This window comes from Mastomys coucha, unplaced genomic scaffold, assembly GCF_008632895.1.
Source record: "Mastomys coucha isolate ucsf_1 unplaced genomic scaffold, UCSF_Mcou_1 pScaffold21, whole genome shotgun sequence".
NCBI classification, from domain to species: Eukaryota; Metazoa; Chordata; class Mammalia; order Rodentia; family Muridae; genus Mastomys; species Mastomys coucha.
The window spans coordinates 47195874-47220406 of record NW_022196904.1 but is presented as its reverse complement, the minus strand read 5'-3'; the positions used below and the strand labels follow the sequence as shown (position 1 = coordinate 47220406).

Sequence of the window (24533 nt, the reverse complement as noted above, 5' to 3'; positions counted from 1 at the left end):
CAGAAATCCGCCTGCCTCTGCCTCCCAAGTGCTGGGATTAAAGGCGTGCGCCACCACCGCCCAGCCACTAAATTTCTTAAAATCTTTGATACCACATGGTTTTTCTTTTAAATTATTTGCTCATCTAGGTAGTTGTTGTTAGAAAACACCTCTAGGGTTAGTGATTTTGATGGGAGACATGCTGTCTTGGATATTTATGTGTTTGCTTTTGTGATTTTAACTGGTCATGTGGACCTTGTTTCTTTGATGGTGTGTCTGTTGTGAGAATCTGGTGTGCTTTATATTGGACCAGCACAGGAGATGCACAGCCTGCACTAAGAGACTAAAACATTGGTGAATGAGCTGTTTAATTGGGCCAGGCAAAGATGATTCCCAAACTACTGATCTAGAGCTCACTCTGATGGCATAGAGGTGGCAACCTGAGGTAGGACAGGTAAGAGAAGAAAGGAATATCTCACCAGTTATTGTGGCTCAGGAATGGCATGGGTTTGAAGGCCACTGATAGGGAACTGGGCCTGAGGGTAGAGGGATGGCGACAGGTGAGGTAAAAGAAAGAAAAGCAAGAAGTGACTTACCAGCAAGGGTGACTTATACACAAACCTGGTTCTTGGGCTCCGTGTATACATCCTGTGGGTGTAGAAATGGGTATAGGAGGTGGTGGTAAGTGGGTAATGGATAAGAAATGAAGTAACTTACTTAGCAAAGATGGCTCTTGGACAAAGAGAGTTCATGGGCTGTACATGTCTGGAGTTAGATTTGATGGTTTTGCAAATGGCAGGCAGGTAGGGGAACAGATGGTAAAGGGAAGAAGCAACTCATTTGACTAAGGTGGCTCATGAATGAAAGGGGAAGATATCTTAAAGGAGGAAGGATATCAGAACACAGGTGACATTAGTTATTTTTTTAATTTATTAAAATGTTAGATAACTACCAATGATAGTGCTTAATTTTTAGGTAGTAATTTTAATGTCTATTCATACAAAATATATATTAAAATACTCCAAAATTATTGGGAATTCTTTAATTTACAGTTCTATTCATTATTACGAGGGTACATTATTAAATGTGTGTAAATTTGGAATGATCATAGCTCTCTGAAATGAAAATTTATCACTATTAAATGTTCTTGAGTTTCTGTAAACTTTGCATATTTTAATGTGGATGTGAGCAAACATTTTTGTGTGTACAAAGCATGTGCAGGTACTTGTACCAAGGCTTATGTGTGTGCTTAGAGGACAAGCTTATGGAATCAGTTTACTTCATTTACCACTGAATAAGTTCTAGGGGTTAAGTTTAGGTCACCAGACTTGCCTAGACATGGCTTTTACTCAGTGAGCCATCTAATCAGTCCCTCATATACTCTTTGAAACTGACACTTGACTTCCATCTTCTTCTTTTTAAATATCCAGCCTGTCAAACACTCTGACTTTTTCTAAAGACGTATTTTTTATTTTCTGTATATAGGTAGGTGTTTTGCCTGAGCAGATGAATACCACAGGGTGCTGTGCCCATACAGGCCAGAAGAGGGCATTGACTTTCATATTGCTATTAGGTGTAATGTAAGTGATGGGACCTGAACCCAGGTTCTCTACAAGACCAGCAATAGCGCTTAATGGCTAGGCCATTGCTCTAACTCCAATGCTGTAACTTTTATGTGCAGCTGTTATAGGCAGTACTTTATTATAAAATAAATGTCCTGTTTAGATGTAAATCTATAACTTAGCTATGGACCTGTTTAGCATCTTCGAAGTCCTCATGCCAAGTAATGTGTTTTATTATGGTATTTTCCTATTATACTTTATTCCAATTGACCCCTTCTTCTTTTGATCTCACATTATGACTTTTATTCCTTCACCTGGTTCCCGCCCACACACACTCCCTTCTTCCTTCATGTCACATGCAATCTATATCTGTTTCTCCTATCCCTTAAGATCACATCTACCCTAAACTTGAAGGGATGGGTGCTTTCTACTTGCATGATACACACACATACACACACACACAGTTTTAAATAAGGTTATACATATGAGAAAAAATATATGTTTTCCTAAATCTGATTTATTTTGCTTAATATAATAATTTCCAGGTCCATTGCATTCCTATAAAATGTCATGATTTTCATTTTTATTTATGGCTGGATAAAATTTTATTTTGGTATGTTATACATATTCTTTAAGCATTCATCTGTTAAAAGAACTCTAGGCTGGTACAATTTCCTACTTACTGTTAACAATACAGCAATAAACATGACTATGATGTTTTCTCTGTGTCTTAGTTACTGGAATCCCTCTAATAATTACTCCCCAAATGGTGTGTAGATAAAATCACTTTTAGTTCTTATTAAAGTGAGTTATATGCGGTGGTTCAAAGATTGTTGCATATTTATTCACAATTATGATGTCTTTTCTGGCAATATCTTTCTGGTGAATTCTTTCCTTTATTAAGACATAAAAGTCTTATTAACTTTAATTGTTATCATTAATTATTATTGACTGCTGTTTAAGTTTGGTTTGAAATCTACTTTATCAAATATGATAATAGCTATATGTAAACCAGCTGGTTTTCACCTTCCACTCACTTGACAGATTCTCTTCCATCCTTTGTCTCTCTGATCGCTGTGTTTTTTTGATTGATGTCTGTGTGAGATGTGTTTCTTGAAAAGAATTGGTACTTAAAATTAGTTTTAGATCAAGTTACTTAGTGTGTATCTGTTTATTGGTAAGTTGAATCCCTTTACATTAAAGGCTATTACAGAGAGATGCTTACTAATTCCTGAAATTTTGTTTGTTTGATTTTCTGTGGACTAGTTCTTTTTGTTGTTGTTTGTTTGTTTTTCTCACAAAATTTATTCTTCCCTGTGATCTCATGTTTTAGATTCTCTTCCTTCCTTCTTGACATATAGTATTCCTTTAACAATCCCCTGCAGCATTGGCTTGGGAATCCTAGACTGCATTATTTTATGCTTGTTGATTGTTCTTCTGTCTCTATCAGTTTTTAAAGATATCTTTGCTGAGAATAACTTTTGAATTACTTTCTGGTCTTGAAATATATCATTTTGGTTTTCTGGATTTTATAGCTGCTGATGATAAATATAGTGTTATTCTAATTACTTTGCTTTTGTGAAAGATATGGTGTTTTCCACATGTTGTTTTCAATATTGCTTCTGTGTCTGGTAGTTTTGATGTAGTTTTGGCTCCAAAATGTCACAGTGAGACTCTTTTCTCAACAGGTTTATATGGGTTCCAGTTGTTCTTATGTTTACATATCTAGTTCCTTCAAGATTTGCAGAAAATTCTTCTGTAAGTTAATTTTATAGACCATCTATGCTTTAGCGTTTATCTCAGTGAGTTTTTCTAGCAGGTGTATTCTTAAGATTGGTCTCTTGATTACATCTCAGACTTCTTGGACATTATGTTCATACTCTATTTTTTTCCTTTTAGTGATGTTTAAATTAGTTGATCATGCAATAGATCCCTGATAGTCTTCCTTCTGCTTAGTTGATTCTATTGGTCATGCTTTCTACTATTTTTGATACATTGACTTTTTTTACTACCAACATTTGATTATTTTTTCAAAATCTTAATTTATTTGCTCAATAATTTATTATTATATTAAAATTTCTTTATCCATATGGCTAATTTTTCATCAAACTCTCTAACATTTTTACTCTGTGTTACTAAACTTGGTAGAGATCATTTGCTTATTTGTATTTTCTTTCTGGTCATTCATATTTACCAGTAAACTTTTGAAATTTTAAAGCATCATTTTATTTGCTTCAGCAACTTTGAGTTTATCAGACGAAAAGTTATGACCATTGGAGTCAAGAAGTTATGTAATTTACTTTCATATGTCCATGATAAAATGCTCTAACAAAGACAACTTATAGTATAGAGAGTTTATTTTAGCTCACTATTCAAAGCACAGGCTACCATTATGAAGAAGCATCAGTGTATTCAACAGCTGGTCACATCACATCTGTAATCAGGAACAAATAACACCAAATGCATACATGCTCCCCTTCTCCACATACACAGTCAGGGTTCTCAGCCAGAGAATGACACCACACAGAGTTGGCAAGACTTCCCATTTCAACTATAACAACCAGGATAATCATCTGTATATACACTGAGATCCTATCTCTCTGGAGATACTAGATGTTGCCAGGTTGAAAGTTAACATTAACTACTACATCATTTTCCCATGTTCCTTGTTTTCTATATTACAACTTGTGCATCTCTTAGATTAGATATCTTTTTCATTTTTATTTGGCAATCTTCTCATTGATCATCATATTCTTAAAAGGTCACTGTCTAATACTAGTCAGAGAGAAAGCATATAGAATATCTAAAATATGCAAAGATCAGTACTAGCAAATAAATATAGAACACTTTTTTAGTTAATAATGACAAAATCCTACTAAGGAAATACGGTTTACAGATGGAACTAGATATGATAAATAATAGTGTGTTTATTTGTTTGTTTGTTTGTTGAAGCAGCATCTCACTGTGTAGTCCTGGCTATCTTGGATCTCACTGTTTAAACCAGGCATAATTCAAACTCACAAAGACTCACTGCTCACCAACTGTTGGGATTAAAGTCATGCACTCCCATGCCCAGCAGGATAGATAACTTAGTCAACTGGATGTTGATTTAGTCATACCCAGGAGACATACTTCTGGGCATGTCTATGGGAACATTTTCACAGAGGTAATAATGCCCCTTTAAATATGAGCATCATTTGTACTGAGCTCACCGACTGTACTGAAAATAGAAGACTTCACTTCACATCATTCCTAGCTATACGTGCAATGTGACCAGCTGCCTAATGCTTCTACTGCCGACTGCTGTGCTGCAGCCATTCTCACCACCTAGATGTCCTCCCATGATGCCTTAAGCTGTGGTTCAAAAGTAAACACTTATGCCTCTGATTGTCTTTCTTAAAAGGTAATGTGTCACAGCCATGAACAAAATAATCAATGCAGTTTTTTTTTTTTTTATCAAGAACTTGGTCTGTTTCTGTAATACACCCAACCAGGTTATTCATAGGCCTTTGGAATTGAAAACCAGTTACAAGCATTTGGAACAACTGATATTCTACAGGCAGAGTTCAATAGATCATTCTAATGGGGGTTTTAAAGACCAAAATGCCAAGAGAAATGCCAATAATGTAAATATATTTCATGATGTTTCAGAAAAGAACAGAAGTCTATTGGGAACTTAACTTGTGGTTTTTCATACTATATTTCCCCCCCCCCAAAAAAAATATATGGTCACATTCTGCTTGTGCTCTCAGAACATCATTGATGTTGAATCTGAAAGTAAAGGCCTAAATGGTTTGGAGAAGGAATTTTAGAGAGAAGATAGAAGCCATGATTACTACCTATTACTCTTAGCTAGGTGTGCATGTGAAAGGGGGGGCACCTATGGCAGAAAGATTTAAAAGAATGACAGAGTACTAATTAAGTACTCTAATTAAGTTGCAGAATAATTAGGTTTGAAGAAAGTGGTTACAATAGTTATAAGGTTAAGATCATTTATATAAAAGCCTCATACATTCCCAGAAGCCAAGACATCACTTCTCAAATGTCCTAATTTGTGAATATGAAAATTAAGTAGAAAGGAAAGAGCCAGGACTATGAATGGCCCCAAAGAGAATCCCTCCTGGAAAACAATAGCTTAGGAACACTTTTCTCGTGTTTAGTCACTGTATTATTAGTCAGAGTTCTCTAGAGGAACAGAACCAATGGGTTAAGTCAATGTATACAACACACACACACACACACACACACACACACACACACACACACACACATACATGTGTGTATATATATATATATATGTATATATATGAATTTAAGCTAATTTTAAAATAGTAATACCAGCAGTAATCACAACTGAGATTTGAGAATCTGGTAGCTAAATGGTTCTTGATTCTGGGATGCCTCAGCAGTTCTAACCAGGTGTTAGAAGCCCAGGTATTTCTTGGAGAGCTACTGATCACTAATCTATTATGAAAACTTGGAAAAGGTGATTCTGATATCAGTGAAGGATATAGCAGCAGCACTACCACCACCAGCAGCAGCAGCACCAGCAGCAAGAAGAAAGGAAAGCAAGTAAGTCTTCCTTCTGCTATGCTCCTTTTATCTGAGCTGCTGCCAGAAAATTCTGCCCACCATGGGAGTGGGCCTTCCTACTGGGGTGAGCCTCCCCATGTCAATCAAAGTAATCAGGACACTAAGTAAGCCTATGCAGGTGGTTCTCACTTGTTGCAAGTTGATATTAAAATCAAATAGTAACTCACACAGACTTCCATGCTGTGTTGGATGGTAGCAGAATTTGACAGTACTGTGCCCATAGTGTTACATACATGCAAGATACAAGAGTTTAGGGTCCTGGAAACTTGCACCAGGGCTTCCAAAAGAAACTATATTCCAGAAGTATGTTCCAATATTGTGTTTCTTTCAAGGAACTATGAGAGTCCACTATGTGAAATTGTGAACAATAACTCAAAACTGGAGTGTAGGGTCAATGGATGCTGGAGATGCCATAATTGTGGAATATCCTTTGAAGAAAGCTGTGGGTGCAGAGTGTAATGAGGCCAAAAGAGAGGCTACCTGTGTTACAGGCAGTTAAAGTACAAATGATTCCAAACAAGAGCCCTGGATGTGGAACAAGGAAATGATGTCCATTTTCCTTGCTGGAGTTTTGTCTTACTTTGGCCTGATTTTCCTCTTGGTATTCCTCTATGATATGCCCAGGAAGGGAAATTGTCTCTGCCATTGCATAGACAGTGTGCAACTTGACTTTATGGTTTTTTATTTCATAGGACCCATAATTAAAATGATTTCATATGTCTCAAATGAAATTTCATACTTATATGTAATAAAAAATTTCAAACTGTTATGAATTTGAGTACCTTTGGAGATGGATTAAATGCACTTTGCATTATGAGGTGAACATTTTGACTTCAGAGAACAGGGGTGGAATGCCCATTTAGAATGCCATAGGCTACTAAATCAATAGCCCAGTGCCGAGAATAGGTTACCTCTTCTGGAGCTTTAGGCCAATGAAGGGCCATTGACTCCCAACATTATAGATTATTACTAATGCTATTTATTGGTTACCTACTAGAACCTGACAATAAGAATTTTCACTGAAGATATCACAAACTTGAGTCAAAAACATGGGGGCATGAAGCTGGTGCTGACCTAGAAGCTCCATTAGTGCTGGCTAGCTTTCATAGTGCTGGAAGTTGCTATGCATGCTACTAGATAAGAAGAGTACCTGTCACTCTTACCTAACTATAAACCTATGAGCAATAATAACAAGCGGCATGGAAAAACAAGCCCCCTGATGCAATAATGGCATGAGCATAATAGAAGTAACCAATCACTTTCTGATTGGATTTAAGACCACCTCCACAAGATGAAGCCCATAGCTGACACTACTATCAGGATGAAGAACCGGTGAATAGACAAATCATAGGCCTCAAGGGCCTTACTACTATTACTTACTACTTACTACTTTTATTCTGCTAGATGGACATGAAATTAAACTGATTCTTAATGATTGATTGTTAACCCATAGAATTACATATCTCTCACCCTAATCAGAGACGTTTCTGTTTTTACTAGATGATGATCATTACAGATTCACAACAGGACAGGGAACAGAAAATAAAAGACTGTGAAATGCTCAGTCCTAAATGAGACATGGATATCACACACTCACAAGTCTCGGAGCTCATTGTGTAAGAGTGGGTAGAAGAGGGCAAGACCTAGAAGTTGTAGATAACTACAAGGAAACAATTTCTTCTGAACAGAGTAGGGCAGTTTCACATGTGAAACCACAGTGGTTATGAAATGATGCACAAGGCATGTAAAAGCTCTAACCAAACAAAATTCCAGCATGAAGAGGTGAGGTGGGCCTATAGTTACACTCTTTAATGAGGACATATTGTCAACTAACAGTTGGTGAAAAACAAGAGTCAGTTTTTGGTTCTGTTTTAAGTGTATAATCTCTGATAAACTGGCCATGTTCCAATGGAAGACAACACAGCCCAAACACATGGGCATCACAAATTAGACTCAATGGGATTAAATATTGAAACATGAAGTTATTGGATGGACAGGGAAGTAGGGTGGTAGAGTTACGGAAGGAGGTAAAAGGGGTGAGAGTGGTCAAAAAATATTGTACACAACTCTTAAAGAACTAGTAAAAATTAGAATAAATAAAATGACATATTTGGTTGTTAGACTTCTGAAGTTTAACTTCAACTGTCACCTGACAGTTATTAAAATCACGTAGTACACAAATACCTGGGTCTGTCTATAAGCACATTTACTGAGGTATTTAACTAAAGTGGGAGTTCACTGATTTTGGACACACAATTCTATGTTTGGACTCTTTAGTAGTCTCAGGAGTAGACAATAGAGCATCAACATTCCTCTCTTTGCTTTCTGACCATGGATGTAATGTGACCATCTGCCTCACCCTTGTGCTCCTGTTCATAGTGAGAACTAGGTCTGCTCTCACTACCATGCTTCCCTGCCATGATGGGCACACTCTTAGTCAGGGTTTCTATTGCTGTGAAGAGACATCATGACCAAGGCAACTTTTTTTGTTTGTTTGTTTTTTTGGTTTTTTTTGTTGTTTTTTTTTGTTGTTGTTTTTCGAGACAGGGTTTTCCTGTGTAGCCCTGACTGTCCTGGAGCTCACTCTGTAGACCAGGCTAGCCTCAAGATCAGAAATCTGCTTGCCTCTGCCTCCCAAGTGCTGGGATTAAAGGTGTTCACCAACACTGCCCAGCCCGAGGCAACTCTTATAAGGGAAAACATTTAATTGTAGCTGGCTTGCAGTTTTAGAGGTTCAGTCCATTATCATCATAATGGGAAGCATAGCATCGTGTAGAAAGACTTGGTGCTGAAGGAGCCAAGAATTCTATATCCTGACCCAAAGGCAACCAGGAAGAAACCTATCTTCCTCTGGGAGCCAGGAGGAGGGTCTGGACCACATGGCCAAAACTGAGCATATATGTAAGACCTCAAAACCCCATCTCCACAGTGACAACTTTTTCTAACAAGCCTACACTTTCTCCAATAAGGCCATACCTCCTAATAGTGCCACTTCCCATGGGCCAAATGTGTTCAAGCCACCACAGACACTGTGCACTCAAATTCTTAGCCAAAATAAACCTTCCTCCTTTAACTTGCTTTTGTCAAGTAGTTAGTCATGACAATAAAAAATAACTCATACAATAAGGAAATAAGTTTTAAATTATCCAGTAATGAAAAGCTGTGTAAACTCTTATGTATATGTGAAAGGATTAAAAAATAAAACCATAAAAATATTAAAGCACAATAAGGTAAAATCACTGGTAAAGGTGCACTGAAATTCTGAAAATCAGAAAGGAAGAAAGAGAGGGGGGGAGAGGGAGAGAAAGAAAGAAAGAAAGAAAGAAAGAAAGAAAGAAAGAAAGAAAGAAAGAAAGAAATAGAGAAAGAAAGAAAGAGAGAAAGAAAGAAAGAGAGAGAGAGAGAGACTTGAAAACAATGGGCTGAAGTGTTTTACTGTTAGGAGAAGTGTTCCATGTTAGGAGAGGTGACAATGGCCAATGGTATTTTTGTTGTCATAGATTGTTATATGGTTTATGGAGTTACTGAGCCTGTTTTGGACGAATGTCCAAATGTTCAGTTGTTCCCCTTTATGCATACTAGTGGATCTATACTAGTCACTCTTAGTTTTACAGTCTATGGATTGGATGTATTTCCTCACCTTCCCAAGACTCCCCAAGTCCTACCCCTCTGTGTTGCTAGTTTTAGATAGGCTGGTAATGCCTTTAGAATGCTTTGAGAGTATGGGAAGGGATCACAACACTGAAAGATATTCATGTGGGGGACCTGCCCTTGAGATTTCAGTACTTCCTGAGTATCAGTCAGCCTGATGAAGGGTTACAGCTATGGTGCTAAGAACACCACTAAAACTTTGCAGGTGTTGAGCTCTATATCCATAGACTGGGGTTGTTGGCTGAACATTTTTTCCTGACGCTTAGAGCTATCAGAGTCTACTTACCCTTGGTTGAGATCTGTGCCTGGCCACCAACAGGGCATCTGTTTCCTCTGAATTTCTCTGTCTGAGCCAACGGTCTGCCACCTACTTCCTTGGTTTCCCAGTGTCCCTTACTCTTTTTTTCCACATCTGCTTCCTTGTGCCTTCCTACTTCCTGGGGTATGGAAAGCCAACTTAAAGTACCTTGAATATTAACTGTTATCTGTCATTATCTTTTAAATTGGTTCTTCTGGTTCCCTCTGAGTCATACAGACTGACACAGAAATCTCAATGCTTATGACCTGTCCATGGAAGAAATCACTGTCTCCACATTCCACAACTGGGTTTAAGATGCAGATGTCTGTGGGCTCGTGCTGGCAGATAGGATACCTGTTTTCACTTGATCCACTTGAACTTCCTTTTGGAAGCTACTTGCTATGATTTTGCCCAACCAGGGAGTTTCAGATCTTTTCTTACACACTTTTCAGGTATGCATTCACTTCCTTTGTACATTTCCAAAGTGTTTCTCTCTGTCTCTGTCTCTGTCTCCCTCCTTCTCTGTCTCTCCCCCTCCTCCCCTCTCTCCCATCTTCCCTCCCTCTCTCTGTCTCTGTCATGCAGTTTAGTTTTAACTGACTCACTCTTTCACCAAGCCTCACAGAAGCAGTTCCAGTTTCCAGGGGACTCACAGGACATTTCAATTAGCACAGTTGTGTCTTTCTTCTCCCTTTATCTTCTCTCAGTCTTTTAAGTACATTCTCTATGCTGTGTGTCCCTCTTCTATTATCTCTATCCTTACACAGGAGCTTGTATTATTTTAAAAGTTACCTTTTGAATTATTCCATTTTCACTGGCTTATCATTGCTCTGCTTTCATTATTTTCAGGAAATAGGCCACAGAAACACTAGCTAACTTCATTTATTTTCATTATCTATGCACTTTTGCAGTCATGCATTTTGATGGCATGTACTCCTTCCTAACTTTCCCTCTGTACTTTAGTGATTTACATAGTCAGTATTGATTGTGGTCTCCAGTGAGACCTTTGTACTTCCCTGCATTTCCGTGCTGCTATCTAACAGCATTCCCTTTGCTCGGCCGAAGTCAATTAGTTTAGATGCACAGATGAGACATCTCCCTACTTGTTTACCTTAAGGTGGTTTTGCCTAATTCAGTAGATTCACTTCATGGGTAAAGTTCCCAGGTTTTTCAGAACTTTCTGCATCACAGTGAAGGCTTAAGGCAAAGTCTAAGGAAGCTGGCCACACCCATCAGAACACCAATCTTATTCAGTAGAGGGACTTAGCTTTAGTTAGAAGGTGTCATGGGCATAGTTGGCTCAATGATAGGCAAGAATTGTGCACCTGTCAGTGCTGCTGAGTAGACTGCTGCCCTCTAGGGGCAGGACTTAGAGCAGCAGAATCAGCAGTAATCCACCATCTTTCTGGGAGAGCTGAGCAATCAAGCATTGGGAGGTTGGGTATATTGTAGATTGGTTGTTCTGGGTAAAAATAACTAGCTGACATAGAACAATTAAGTTCTTTAGAAATACATCCATGCCAGTACAGTCTTGGCAAATACCAGCCTTGCAATGACGAAAGGGGCCAGTTTTTTTCCTATGTCTGTTGTGTCCTACTCATTAAATCTCCCTCCCAAGTTTCACCTTCGAGCTTTCCTGCTTGATGGACAGTCTCTCTTTGTTTCATCTTTACAGGTGCGTGTTTCAGCATGGTGACATTTTCCTCTAAGAAGCACTTAAAAAAGTTAATTGGTACTCAGCTGAAACCTGTCCAGAAAAAAAAAAAATGTGACAGTGAGAAAATAGAAAATGCCACAGACTAGTGTCTGGGGATGCAGAGAGAGTACATTGGGCTTTTTCATCCTGCCACAGAATACAGGGAGACACTCTAACAGCAATGTAAAATTGCTCACACTCCTCACGCCAGGTTTTCCTAGAGTCAGTGCATCTCCCCTTATGCTCCCCATCTCCTGAACTGACTATTACCTACATGCTGGGAATATGACTCTTGTTGGTCACTGGTTTCCTGGACTGAACAGCTATGGTTGGGGCACATGAAGATGGAATGTGGATGAAGGGATTCATGATTTGATATAGATCCTAAAGCTGCACTAAGTGCAGTATCATCCTGTGCCAGGTCATGTTCAGAGAGTAGCTGTAATGGATCCTTTAGGGAGGAATATGGAGAACATGAATAGTATCAATAAATAGATCAAGACAGTAGAGAAATGCTGGTCTGATTGTGGGCTAAAGCTTTCAGCCTCATTATCACCATCTTTCTCTCATGGTGGTGGCTTATTTGTTTGTCTTATTTGTTCTGAAGCCTCAGGAATGGACTCAGGTCTTCAGTCATGCCATACAAGTGTTCTTCCCATGATGGTGGATTGTAAGATATAAAGATTTATACAGATAGGCTATATATCATTAAGTTGTAGATGCTGTGCAGTGTATTTTTATATTTTGTAGGATGTAAGGATTTATACAGAGAGGCTATATATCTTTAAGTTGTGGGTGGTATGCAGTGTATTTTTGTGAGTACTGGACAGTACTTGGTTGATTGTTTTCATTCTCACAGATGAACCCTGGCTTATTTACCAGCTACCCTGATGATTATTTGGGCCCAATATTTCTTAGTTGGAATAAGGAGCAGTGATAGAGTGCATGTCGGTAAGCAGATCTCTGCTAGGGCCAAGGAATGGGCAGATGGCTGAGACCATGAGAGTGCCCCGTTGCTGACTGCTTTGAAGGTGGCTACCATGGTGCTGCCCCTGTAGGGCAGAGAAAAGGAAGAAAATTCTCTGTCGCCTGAACTGAGGAAAGCAGCAAGTGTCTCCCACTAATAATTAAAATGTGTCCCAACTACTGTAACCACTGTATCCATACCCACTGTGTTAGAAAGCCCTGCCTGGAGGACACCTATCTGTCCTCAGGTGTGGAGTTCACATCTTGAGACTCCTGAGCCAACTGAAGCTGAAGTAGACCAAATTAAATGTTTTTGTCAGGTATCAAACCCATGCTTTAAAAGAATTTATTGTCGAATTCTTCATCTTTTATGGCTTTGGGGGGAGTGATGCTTAAAATATTTCATCAAAGTGCATTTGAGTTGTGGTTCTGATTACTACTAATTACAGACAAGAAGATGGAGCATAATCAGGATGAAAGCTAATGAAGCTGAGGTGACCTCCCCTTAGCATGTGGGCCTTTCTATGACCAGAATTCAGAGACCATATGGGTCTTAATCAGTAAAAGCTCTGATTTTCACAAGAGAGTAACTTTTAAGTATTCAAGTAGAGAGAATGCATAATCACAAAGATCAATTAGGAGATACTACAAGGTCTACAGGAGAGTTGAGGAGGACCTGGGCTAAGGTAGGAAGGAGGATGCTGAACAAGTATGGTCCATCCAACAACACTGAGCCATTCGAACCATTCTGCTGATGACCAAAAAAAAAAAAAAAAAAAAAAAAAAAAAAAAAAAAAAACCAGCAAATGGAACATCAACTTCATGTTGATGGTAACCTGTTTACCAAAGAAAGGGAAAATGAAAATAAACAAGGTTCCTTTATAAAAGACAATAGATTTAGTTTTAAACACTTTGCAATATGTGTCCGTAAATTGGATCTGAAATTAGGTAATGAGGGAACAGCATAGATCAAAAAAGCATTTTGCATGGATATGGGTGACAGCAGGCATAAAATAATACATAGAATAATTGCTTGTAAATGCAACTCATTTTCATCTGAATACCATCTATGACATAATTATCCACATAATTGTGCCTGAAAATATAGTTTGAGTGCACTTGCATAGCACTAGGGTTTGATGATAGTGTATTATAGCTTCTAAAAAACTTTGATTCAAGTCAATTTGCAAGCTTTGATGAGTGCAAATTACAGAATCCCCATCAGAGAGAGCTGAACAAAAGCAAGACGAGGATTTCTGTAAGTGCACTGAGCTTCCCACATACACAGATTCGCATGGTTCACATCCTGAGGGGTCTTGATGGAAAGGATTGCTCTCAGAGAGTCTGCAGAACGTCAAAGTTACTAAGAAAACAAAACTTCTTTAAATGTAAATGTATCTAGTTCTAAAACAAAGTATAATGGTTTCCCAAATTGTGTGCTTACCAGGAAACTTTCCCATATATTCAGAATATGCTTGAGACATAAAATTTTGTGACTTTAGTCATATTTTTCAGAGCTTTAATGTAGCTATGTGTATGATGCCTCCAGGAAGGTGTGCTATCCAACATGGAGTGTAACAAATGCCTTCTCTGCCTTTCTTTATGTGTTTGTTCATCATCTTTCCCTGATTCTCCCATGCAACAGGTATCTTGCTACACAATTAAGGGAGGAAGACCACATTGACCTTGGGCATTCAATCACCAAGGGCAGAGCTCTGCAGATTCCTTTTATCTTACCTGACTTCTGCCAAAGTCATCCTTCCACACAACAGTGATACAATAAAATTCCTTTTAAGAAATACTCCTTTCAGACAAGAAAGATCACACAGATGTTAAGAGCACTTCCAGAGGACCTGAGGCACTCACCTCATACTTGTCTCTGACTCTAGTCCCAGGGGAATCTCTCTTCTGTCCACTATGGGTACTACACAATGTGAGACACATCTGCATACAGACAAAAATAACCTTATACACACACACACACACACACACACACACACACACACACGCACACACACACATTAAAATAAAGGAACAAAAAAATTTACAATCACTTTATTTGGAAACTTTAAGATGGTGATTTCAAGGAAAATATAAAACAAAACAATGCTTTTGCATTTCTTTCTTTTCATACAAGCCAGGAGTAGAAAGCTTTGTTATTTTGATTTTTTTTATGGTAACCAAAGTAAATCAGAAAATCTAGTTTAAGATAAGAAAGAAATAGGAAGAAAAACAATTTATCTTGTGTGTTAGTATTACTTCTTGGGAATTATGTGATCAGAGATGAAAGAGTCCCCTATGTCACCATGGCAGACTTCTGAATAGACCACTGACCTAAAGCTATTAAAAATACCATGTAATGGGTCACACTATTACCGCCAACAAAATTTTTGTACAGTTCAGTTTGAAGTTCACAAATGGTTTAATGTTCACAAATGGTTGCTATGGTCTTTAAATGACATTTTTTAAGGTATAAGAAATTCCTTTTGAGTTTACTGTTTGTACTTTTTCTGTGGCCACAAATGTCAGTCTTTTTAAATAACAAAAATAATTAAGGCATGATTTTGCAAACTATTGTCAGGCATCTTATTCCAGAGATTTTGAATGGATGTTTAATTAAGTGGAAAAACTGGGAAGGGACCACCCTTAGAGAGAGTTTTTCCATAAACCTTGGGTGAGATATGTACTTACTGATTCCTTTCTTGTCATGATTCTTCTCGTGTTTTACTGTTGTGTATGTTCCTTTGAATTATAAAAATTAAAAAAAATTACCAACCAATATCCTTGATGAATATAGATAGAAAATTCCTCAACAAAATATTGGCCAAATAAATCTAGTAGTCTTTGGAAAGGATGATATACCACAATCAAGTGACTCTCATCCCCAGTATTCAATATGAGTCAGTGTGAAAAGTAAAGGAGCGATTCAGCATGTCAAAAAAATGAAGAAGAGAAACCATCTGATCACACTAAATATGGAGAAACATTCTGGAAAATTCTATATCCTCCTGGGGTGGAGGAAAAAAACTCTCTAAAACTGTCTGGTACAGATTGAATATCCTTCAACACAATGGTCAGATATGACAAATTCACAGTTAATATTATAATGAAAGAATAGGCTTTATAGACAACAAAGAGCAAATACTCCACGTATATACAGAATTCAAGTTGATAGGGAAAAAAGAGAGAAAACATTTTCTAAAAGGAGGGATATTTACACTCCAGAAAATGTGTGAAGGGACCTACCTACGATGTTCTGACCAACTGAAAACAGCAAACATGGCTGGGCTGGCACACCACACTCTGTCAGAACTTCAGACACACAAAGCAACACACAGGCACACTGACCCCAAAAGAACCAAGGATGGGGTTATAGTGTACAGCATAGGAAGTAAGAAAGAATGGCTAAAGTGATCTTTGGACCCAGAAACACTTATCTCCTGGAAGACACACTTACTTGTCTGAATTTGGGAGACTAGCATCCTCTGCTCTCTGCAACTCCCTCCCCCAGCCATATGCATTAGTGGAGACAAGATTTAAAATGGGATATGAAGGGAGTGAGTGGGCAAATCTTCCCAAATGGGAAGAAATACTAAAAACATTATATACATTATATTGAACTTTTTACTGCATATTTTAATTTTTTACTTAATACTTATATTTTTATGCTTTAACTGTTCAGTGGTTATGTTTTAATTTGTATCCTTTGTTTTTGAGATTTTATGTTGTTTTATGGCTACATGTAGTGTCCTTTGGGACCAGAAGATGGCATTAGAGTCCCCCAGGATTGTGTTTTGACAGTTGTTATCTGTCATATGGCTGTTGGGGATTGAACCCATCCAGGTCTCTAGAAGAGCAGACAGTGTTCTTAACCACTGAGCCATCTCTTCACCTCCTATAGTACATTGTAAAAATCTTTTATTTGCTGTTTCTTTCTCTAAACTTAATACACAACATTTTCTCTACTGCCTTTGTACCTCTACTCCATAAAGTCTCCTTCTTATTCTTCACTCCTCTGTTTCTCCTTTTGTATTCCCTCCCTACTTCACTAATTAAAAGTGACACACCTGATGCTAAAACGTTAAAAACCATAAACTACAACTTTGACAATGAATTCACTATTTCTGAATAATAGACACAGTGTCGTCTATTGCAATTAACACTGGAGCTGCTGTCAATCCATATGTTGTTACTGGAGTTAGCTTCTCCCTAGAGCACAATCCCAGGGAAAGATAGTTTACCAGAATTAATCACATGAAATAGAATGAACAGAATCAAATGGAAAGGAAGGAGAAAAAAATGGACGAGACATCCCTGCCAAAAAATGAAAAAAGTACCTGTTGAATCTGCTTTTCTTGTTTATATGTTGTACTGGAGAACCAATCAAGGGCTCATCCTGGGGAGAGACAAACTTCTCCTCTGTCAACAGTCATTAATAGCTCATAGCTCTTTCTCTAGGGCTAGGACCCCCCACTCCTGTGAGATTTCTACCTTTCTGAATTAGCATGTTTATTGGTATTTATTATTGTTGTTGTTATTATTATTATTATTATTATTATTACTATTATTACTTAGGCCTTATTTAGACAGCCATTTCTAGAGGTGTGTATGTGTGTGTAATAATCAAGGAAAACTAGGTCATCAATTTGAGATGGTTTGATAGAGAGATATAGGAGAATTTTATGTCAAGTTGACACAAGCTAGGGTCATTTGGAAGAGGGAATGTTATTGAGGAAAATGGCTCCACAAGATTGGTCTATGGACAGCCCTGTGGTATATTTTATTGATTTATGATTGATATGGGAAGGACAAGCTCATGGAGGGGTGTGGCATGCCAATCCCTGGGCTGATAGTTCTAGCTTCTATAAGAAAGCAGGTTAAGCAAGCCCTGAGGAGCACAACAATAGCAGCATTTCTCCATGGCCTCTACATCAGCTCCTTTGTTCAGGTTCCTGTCCTGAACTCTTGCCCTAACTCCTTTATAAAGGAATGAGATCAGGTCATATAAGCAAAATACTTTTTTCCCCAAGTTTCTTTTGGTCATGGTGTTTCATCACATCGATAGAATGCTAAGACAACGAAGACAACAATCCAGTATGACACCTCTGAATTTCACAATTTCTCAAAATTAGAAAAGACAAATAGCTGAAATGTTAAATGTGATTTCTATAGAAATCACATTTTTTTCTCAAAGATGCTGATAAATGAATTAAGGAAAATAAATTCTATACCAAACAGAGTCTAAACAGTCAGCTAAAATCTCTTAAAGCTGATAAACACTTCCAGTAAAGTGGACCGATAAAAAATTAAAACACAAAATTAGTAGTCTTCTTATATACAGATGACAGGCACTATGGAAAATAAATGAAAAATTGCTTTTAAGGCCCCAGAAGCCAGGCCCTTAGTTCTCTTTCCCATCTTACAAGATGACAGGTGAAAAAGTTGAAATGCTTGATGAAACAAAGAAGAAAACTGCCTGCAGCCTAGAAGGCTGGTAGTGATGCTGCTTCCACTGGGGCCCTGGCCACTAGTGCAGCCAAAAAGGGTGACCCTAAGGTTAAAAGGCCCAGGAAGGAGAAGTCCCCTTGCAGCCGAAACCCTGTTCTGGCTAGAGGAAATAGCAGCTAATCCCTGCCCTGCTGTGTGTTCCATAATGGCCTTGTACAAAAGGAAATACTCAGCTGTCAAGTCCAAGTGTGAAAAGAAGAAAAAGGAGAAGGTCCTTGCTACTGTCATAAAAACAGTTGATGGAGACAAGAATGGTGGTACTGGGTTAGTGAAGCTTCAGTATATGAAGATGTGCCTCGGAAGCTGCTACGTTATGGCAAAAAGCCCTTCATTCAACACGTGAGAAAGCTGTGTGCAACAGCACTCCTGAGACTGTCCTGACCCTTGTCACTGGATGACACATGGGCAAAAAAGTAGCTTTCCTGAAGTAGCTGGGCAGAGGCTTGCTACTTGTGACTGGACCTCTTGCCCTCAGCCTGGTTCCTCTGTGCAGAACACACTAAAAGTCTGTCATCATCACGTCTACAAAAATTAATATCAGCAAGGTTTAAATCCCCAAACACCTGACTGATGCTTACTTCAAGATGAAGCAGCTGTGCAAACCCAGGCACCAAGAGGGCAAGATATTTGACATGGAGAAGGAGAAATATGAGATTATAGAACAGCGCAAGGCTGATCACAAAACTTTGGAATCATAGATTTTGCCAAAGATCAGAGGGGTTCCTCAGCTCCAGCACTACCTATGATCTCAGTTCTTCCCAACAGATGGAATGTATCCTCACAAACTGGTGTGTTCCTAATTGCTAACAACCTAATAAAACAGCTTTATACATGGGAATAAAACCAAACCCAAGGAAACAATCCCATTCACAAAAGTGAGAAAAATAAAATAAAACACTAAGAAATAAGCTTGATCAAGTATGTGAAAGAGCACTACAATGAAAAGTTCCTAACACTGAAGAGTAACGTTGAGGAAGATACTAGCAGATAAGAAGACCTGCCAGGCTTTTGGATGGGAAGAATTAATGTTGTGAAACAATGACCATTCTACTAAAAGGCATTTATAGATTTAATACAACCCTGATCAAAATTCTGGGACAATTATTCAGAGAGAAATGTACAAGGAAGCACAAGAGACTAAGGGAAAACAAAGCAATCTTGAACGAAAGGGCTAATGTGGGAGGAGTCATCATACCTGACTCCAAGCTACTCACAGATCCAAATCAATAGAACTACCTGTTACTGGTATAAAAACATATACACTGATGGGTAGAATACAAATTAGGACCCATATTAAACCCCATGCTCTCATTGGCACCTGATTTTTGAGAAAGAGATCAAAACACACATTAAGAAAAGACAGCATTTTCAACAAATAGCACTGGGAAAACTGGATGGCTGCATGGAGAGGATTGACTGAATCTGTATCTCTCACATAAACTCAACATAAATCTCTGCATAAAACGCAACTCAACTTCAGATGGATCAAGGACTTAAACACAAGACCAGTACTCTAAAAACTGTTAAAGGCAAATGTGTAGAGTGTACTTCAACCCATGTTTACAGGATAGGACTTCCAGAAAAGGAATCTGGGAGCATAGAAAGTAGGAGAAAAAAACTGACAAATGATGTTTCATGAAATTAAAAATCCTCTGTAAACCAGAGGAAAGCATCAATTGAATAAAGAGGTTATTCATAGAATGGGAAAAATCTTTGCCTGATCTACATCAGACAGAGGATTAGTATCTAGTATATATGAAGAATCCAAGAAACTAAACATCAAGAAAATAAACAGCACAAAACATAAAAAAAAAAAAACCAGAGTTTTCTAAAGAAAACAGAAAAGGCTAGTAAATTCTTTTTTAAAGTGTTCATCAGTCCTAGTTAACAAATAAATGAAAATTTAAACTACTTTAAGGTTCTATCTTCATATAGTCAGGGTGGCCATCAACAAGATTACAGGGACCACAAATGCTGGTGGGAAAAGATGAGAGAAGAACCACTACATAAACTGAGTCCACAAGGCTCACTGGATAGATCAAAACCAACTGTCATACAGATCCCAGGTTAAACTCTGTGGGTTACAAATCAGAAATACTTGAATCTGAGGCAGCAACTTAAAGGCAGGAGTGGGGAGTTGGTAGGGGTAGGAAGGCAATACACAAGGCAAGGTTTGAGAGAATTGTCAAATCATTGTCAAATATCAGAATGAACTATATGCCTATAAGAATAAATAAGGAATAAACTCCAATTTCCAGACAAAGGAAGTGACATGAGAAAAAAAATATGTGATGATATCAGTATTCTTAAAAAGCCAGAGAACCATGGTATGATATATTTTACATTCTGAAATTAAGGAACTATCAGCCAGTATTGTGGTACCTAGCAAAATTATTATTACAAATGAAAAATGGGGGCATTTTAAAAGCATAAGTAAGGCAATGAGTGACAATTGTTAACACCATAGCACACCTTCTTTAAAGGGGAAAACCCTTATTCTGAGCCAAATATAAGTGATTGATGGCCTGGAAACATAGGTTCAGGCTTGACTAAATTCTATTCCAATGTGGTAATAACTTTACTGAGTTTTAATAGAATAAAGTCATAAATCATCATTCTTTTTTAAATACGTTGGTAGAAAAACCATCACACTGGCAGGCCACAGAGAATCACTGACATCTTGGCTCTAGATGTCAGATTCCAAACTTTCCAGTCATTTAAGCAATTTGTCCACTTTACAGAAGGTTCAGTAAAAGATGTTATTACTCTTTCCAAGAATGTTTGTTTATACAACCAAGCTAGCAATGAAGAAAATGATTAAAAGAATCTTTATTAGATAGACACAAAGAAAACTATATCCATCTCAGATAGGCAGCAACACAAGACCAAAATACAGTTTCACCAAAGTCCAACTTGGTAAGACCTCCAATTTGAATAACTGTTACTGGTCAGTGGATGGTCTCTGACCAATGTCCTTCAGGTTCCCTCTTGTCCCCTGTGCCACTGAGTTCAGGAGGTCTTGTGACTCTCCTGCTCAGCATCCCTCTGAACCTTCCTCTCTAACTTTCACCCTATAATTCATATGTTATAATTAATGTTTTTTAAAAAGAAACCTAAATCATTTGTCATAGTCAACAATATAAAAAGATATTGTGTCAAAAGAACAACACTGTATAACATTACATTCATGATATGATTATAAAAAGCTAAAGGAATTTTGGGTTGATACTTGGGTTACATCTTAATGAAAATTAATTAGACATATGAAAATATCCCCCAAACACAGAAAATTGAAATATAAATTATTAATGGTCCCAGAAATTGTGGATGTGGAATACTCAGCCTGTAATAGAAAATCGTGAAGTAAAATGTGGCACAATTTGTGAAAGAAGTAATCGTTTATACACATTGACTCATGTGTTATGTATGTTTGTGTACATTGACTCATGAGTTATATGTTTGTGTATGTTTAGTTGTGAGTTACATGTTTGTGAACATTGACTCATGAGTTACAAGTTTACGTACATTGACTCATGAGTTACATAGTAGAATTCGTGTTACATGAGAAGTAATGAAGTAACAGCAAATGCATATATGAATGCTGTGTCATGCTGTTTTTAAAAATAATAATAATAGTAGTAGTTATTATTAATATTAGTTATTATTATTATTAATAATATTTAGGGAAGAGTTTTTCTTAGTTTAGCAGGCAAGAACTCACAGGCCACTGAAATCATAGACCAGGGGAGGTTATATTGGCAGCAGCCATTTAGGGGAGGTGAAAGGCTAACAGGTGATCTTCCTGAGATTGTTTCAGCATGGACTGTGGACTGTCAATGAGTGAGCCCTTGCAGGCAAGGTTGAAAGGATAATGTTTTCAGGTATTGATTCCTGACATTGATATTCCTTTCTTGTCTTTATAAAATTAATATTATATAATCTCTGAGCATTAGCCACCCTACTGGGCAGATATTTTGCAGATCAACAAAAATGTACTGCCTTGTACTGATGTTATATGGACAAACACATTTCTTAATTCATAATAATGATTCTATAAGAATTCCTAAAATTATACTGTAATTATTAAGCCCTTTATAATAGGACTGCTATTAAAGCCCTATCTGAAATGAAAACTGCAATTAAAACTCTGTCAGTGTCCATGTGTCATGAGTTAATTGCTTCTGAGATAGGATGCAGGCATTTGCACTAATATCCACTTATCAGTGTATACCATGTGTGTTCTTTTGTGACTGGTTTATCTCACTTAGGATGATATTTTCTAATTCAACCCATTTGCCTAAAAAATTCATGAATTCATTGTTTTTAATAGCTGAGTAGTACTCCGTTGTGTAAATGTACCACATTTTCTGTATCCATTCCTCTGTTGAGGGACATCTGGGTTCTTTCCATATGGCTCCTATGAACATAGTGGAGCATGTGCCCTTGTTATATGTTGGAGCATCTTTTGGGTATATGCTCAGGAGTGGTATAGCTGGGTCCTCAGGTAATACTATGTCCAATTTTCTGAGAAGCCACCAGACTGATTCCAGAGTGGTTGTGCCAGCTTGCAATCCCACCAAAAATGAAGGAGTGTTCCTCTTTCTCCACATCTGCTGTCACCTGAGGTTTTTATCTTATCCATTCTGACTGGTGTGAGGTAGAATCTCAGGGTTGTTTTGATTTGCATTTCCCTGATGACTAAGGATATTTTGAACATTTCTTTAGGTGCTTCTCAGCCATTCAGTATTGCTCAGTTGAGAATTCTTTGTTTAGTTATGAACCCCATTTTTAGTATGGTTATTTGGTTCTCTGGAGTCTAACTTCTTGAGTTCTTTGTATACATTGGATATTAGCCATCTCTGGGATATAGGGTTGGTAAAGATCTTTTCCCAATCTGTTGGTTGCCATTTTGTCCTATTGACAGTAGTGTCTTTTGCCTTACAGAAGGTTTGTAATTTTATGAGGTCCCATTTGTTTGTTATTGATCATAGAGTATAAGCCATTGGTATTGTGTTCAAGAAAATTTCCCTTGTGCCCATGTGTTTGAGGCTCTTACCACCTTCCTCTTCTATTAGTTTCAGTATATCTGGTTTTATGTGGAGGTCATTGATCCACTTGGACTTGAGCTTCGCACAGGGAGACAAGAATGGATCAGTTTGCATTCTTCTACATGTTGACCTCCAAAATGCTCAGAATACCCACTATACAATTCACAGACTACAAGAAACACAAGAAGAAGGAAGATCAAAGTGTGGATGCTTCATTCCTTCCTAGAAGGGAGAACAAAATACTCAAGGAAGGAAATATGGAGACAGAGTGTGGAGAAAAGACTGAAGGAAAGGCCATCTGGAGACTGCCCCACCTGGGGATCCATCCCATATAGAGACACTAAAGCTAGACACTATTGCAGATGCCAAGAAGTGATGACTGACAGGAGCTTGATATAGCAGTCTCTTGGGAGGCTCTGCTAGAGCCTGACAAATACAGAGGCAGATGCTTGTAGCCAAACATTGGACTGAGCATGGGGTTTCAATAGAGGAGTTAGAGAAGGGACTGAAGGAGCTGAAGGGGTTTGCAACCCATAGGAAGAACAACCATATCAACCAACCATACCCCCAAGAGCTCACAGGATCATGGAACAACCCATGGCTCCAACTGCATATGTAGTAGAGCATGGCCTGTCTGGCAACAATGGTAGGAGAGGCCCTTGGTTCTTTGAAGGCTCAATGCCCCAGTGTAGGGGAATGCCAGGGTAGGGAGGCAGGAATGAGTGGGTGGGTGAGTACCCTCATAGAAGCAGGGGGAGGGAGGGTAGGATGGGGGAGTCTGGAGGGGAAACCCGATAAGGGGATAACATTTAAAATGTAAGTAAGTAAAATATCCAATAAAATGTACAAAAAATGGCCAAACAAGGCAATATGAGATTTAAAAGATAAAATAAACTCTCCCAAAATAAAAACAGCAGGCATTTACAACTTAGAATACATTCTTAAGAGCTGTAAAACAATTAGTGAAAGGTCATAAGAGGGAATGAATGATTCATTGTAGGTGCAAGAACAGAAGATAAAATGTTGATTGGATTTATACAAAACTTCAATGCAAACTTAGACACAAAAATATAGTTTTAGACTCTCAATGAACAAGTGGAGCTAGTGACCAATAAAATGTGCCTAGCTAACTAGTCTTAATTGAAACACATGGAAACATCTCTGTTGTAAACTTCTTATTCAATTTATAATGTGGATTTATGTTGAAACTTTTAGTGAACTTTTGTAAAAAA

General features: G+C 37.9%; 1 protein-coding gene and 1 pseudogene across 1 annotated transcript in view; both read left to right on the top strand.

The window, feature by feature from the left end:
* The window catches only part of Gabrg3 (gamma-aminobutyric acid type A receptor gamma3 subunit), a 644969-nt gene that overhangs the window by 524599 nt on the left and 95837 nt on the right, over positions 1-24533 (top strand). The window lies entirely within an intron of this gene.
* LOC116104087 lies at positions 18172-19053 on the top strand (annotated as a pseudogene).